Genomic DNA, 3155 nt, shown 5'->3' with positions numbered 1-3155 from the left:
CTGGCCCGATAAATTCGGACCCTCATTAGCCCGAAATTTTCTCGATTCCACAATGTATCCAAAATTCGACTTTAAGATGCAAATTAACGGATTTCTCGACCCAATAAAGTGGAAAGTTCGGAGCAATTTTATCAAGAGATCTGTTCGCTTCAATCTCCATTAATTTAGCGGCGTTTCATCGGGATGATTGCAACCGAGCAACAAGTGAAAGAGCACAATTTGGATTCCGCTGGCTTTGATCGCGATGTGAAATTGACTTTCTTCGATAAAAAACATTTTTTTGCTACACTATGGGCGACGCGTCTCGCTCGCCACTTTGAAATTACACCCTGCGAAGAGGTACCGTTTCCAAAGGGGGCGTCACGAGGCCAGACACTTTGCGCGGCGTGAATTTATTTCTCGTCATTAAGTCGATGATACATTTCGCGGGTAACCGTTGCGCGATAATTTCCCGGTAATTTGAAGGAGATCTGCTACCGTAAGAGAAGATACGAGAAACCGGAGGAAATTTGAACAGTGGTTGGAAATACACGGAAGTTGATCGAACGAGAAAGTTCCGACGAACTTCGAAAATCAAGCGAAGTGTACTAGGAGAACACGTTTGATCTAAATTAGAAGCCGAATTACCATCGTCGGATTTCCAATCATTTCTAAAAATTGAAATTGAATTCGGCTGGCGAAGAAACAAACAGCTGGGTAGTCAACGGATGATTTAATGCGGCCGTCACGACGCGACGTCACGATCCTCGTCGCGACGAGGCCACGCGTGACAGCCGTTTCTTCCTCTTGGAAATCTGTCTAGTCGCGTGGCACACGTTACCCAACGCGTCTTTCAAAGATCCTATCGTCCTGCTTTGACGTCCCATCTCGTCCATGGGGCTAATTAACTCTACGAACCGAAACGAGAAACTCGCCGTCCCAAAATTTTTGAAACAGCTTGTCACGAGACGTCTGAGTGCTCCGCATAATTATTATTTGAACGTCTGAGAAGTCTATCTCTGCCTAATTAATACATATATACAATCACCGTGGATCGAAAGTGACCCTCGTCTCTGACATCGAATTTTCCACTATATTATCGCTCCACTGTTCCGAAAATAGTCTACAGGGAGTACTTAGGTTATAATCAACGAGCTTGTGCACCGTTCGATTAGAATCGACCTGAAATGCCTCGTTTCGACCAGCCTCGAATGCGTATCCACAGCGTGGCACGAAAATACCGATCGGAAAATGTAATCTCGCGGATCGAGCGTTAATCATTCCCTCGCGGGACCCGAACACCTACGCAGTATCCACAGTGATCGGGGCGAACCGATAAATCAAGCATCCGGATATTTATTATTGCGCGAATTCCTGGCGGACGGCGCGCGCCAGGAAAACTGGCGAACGGGCGAAAGGTCATTCCCCGGTTGGCCAATAAATTTAATTAACGGATAGGCGAAAGCGTCAGAAGCGTGGACCGCGTGTCGATCGATTCGCGGGGAGGGAAAAAATCCCGCGGACCGCTTTCTGGTCTCCATAAATATCGATGAGGCCGGTTCTGGTCTAGCGGAGCAGATTGCGTAACGTTTCAAAGCGGAATACCGAATGAAGCGTGCGGATACGCGCATCGGGAGCCTCGAGGGAACGAGCTATCCTTTGTAGCCGAGAGGAATGCCTTTGTATACGCGGAATTAGACGTAGAGAATCGATACTGTGTTGCGAATTTGTTTAGTTTGAATTCTTTGAGTGCTGGGTATAAATGTATGACGTAAATAGAAGCATACGGATGTAACGTACAGATAAGTATGTTTACTTTCGATTTACCGAGTGACGAAACCCATCTGGTCCGTTCTAGGAAACCGCGTTACGTTTACGTTCTTTTTTGCGTTAGGGAAATTCTCGCCCGAGGAAGCGAAAGTCACCGGTCGACAACGTACACAATGACTAATTGCTCTATTATTGCGTGATAACTAGACTTGCGGATCTTTACGCATTTACAGGAAATTTGAATGTACAAGAAACTACAAAATGTACATGGTATAGAATAATATAAAAAAATATTGAAAGTTTGTATTATAATATTTGCAGGGTTTGCAAAGATTTTATTTTGCATAAAGATTCGTAGTCTAGTGATCACTGATACATATATCATTTTCATGAAATGTAAATGTTCATTTGTTCAACGTGGAACATGTCACTCCGAAATATAATATAATAATGATATAAATTTTATGCATGTACATTCAACCGTGTTACGTGGTGGCCATATTTCATCATAAATATAAATTATATTCATGTTGTTTATAATTTATATATACAGTCAGTGTAAGAAGTATTCGTACAGCAATCCATTTAAGATAAATCGAACCTAAATAGGAATTAATTTTATTCTGCAAATATTATAACATGAACTTTACTTTCAATCTTTTTTATATTCTTGCATATTGTTTGCATTTTCTATGTTCTTGCACATTTAAGTTTCCTATAAATGCATAAAGATCCGCAGTCCACTTATTACACTGACTGTATACACATTCGATTGTGTTACCCGGCTATATTTTCTCATAAATATAAATTTTGCTCATATTTGTAATAATTAATATTAAAATATTATCAAGTAAAAACTCACATATTTCATCGTCGTCAGGGATCAGTGGGTGGGAGGTTGTCCATAGCTGACCATCGACCATGTACGGGGGCTGGCAAGAGGGAGAGGACGAACGGCAGCACGAGGTCACCCGTTCGAACACGACACCGTCTTGTCGAAACAGCAGGATCTACCCCCAAGCACGCCTCCCGGTAAAATGGATTCAGGAAGATTCCGCTAACGAATCCGCTGATTTATCGTCCGTTCGGTTAGCCCTCGGTTTTCTCCGTACCGCGTCGGTTTCCACGCGCGGCCAGTGGGGCGAAGAATTATTGCTTTTCGGTCGTAGAGGACGGAAATACGAGCGCGGTTTGTTCTGTAACAAGAATCACTGTATGGTAAATAATTACGGTGGCAGCTGGGGGATGACTATCGGAGAAGGGGATAGAATTAATAGACGATATGCTTGGACACACGCCCTATTGGATTTCAGGGCTATTATTTTCATCTACATCGGCCAAGATTACAGCTAGAGATGGGTATTAATTTGGTAAAAATAATTCTTGGCAAAATTGAATGTTCCCGT

The 3155-nt window shown here is 42.9% G+C and overlaps 1 protein-coding gene across 1 annotated transcript in view; it reads right to left on the bottom strand.

The window, feature by feature from the left end:
• Window positions 1-3155, bottom strand: part of LOC128893080 (calaxin-like) — a 33194-nt gene that overhangs the window by 25873 nt on the left and 4166 nt on the right. The window contains exon 6 of the mRNA XM_054153850.1: window positions 2612-2945. The gene's annotated coding sequence lies outside the window, so the exon portion shown is untranslated. The remainder of the gene's footprint in view (window positions 1-2611; window positions 2946-3155) is intronic.

This window comes from Hylaeus anthracinus, unplaced genomic scaffold (assembly GCF_026225885.1).
Source record: "Hylaeus anthracinus isolate JK02 unplaced genomic scaffold, UHH_iyHylAnth1.0_haploid 2, whole genome shotgun sequence".
Classification (NCBI taxonomy): Eukaryota; Metazoa; Arthropoda; class Insecta; order Hymenoptera; family Colletidae; genus Hylaeus; species Hylaeus anthracinus.
The sequence above is the reverse complement of the archived record's forward strand: the minus strand, read 5'-3'. Positions and strand labels throughout refer to the sequence as shown.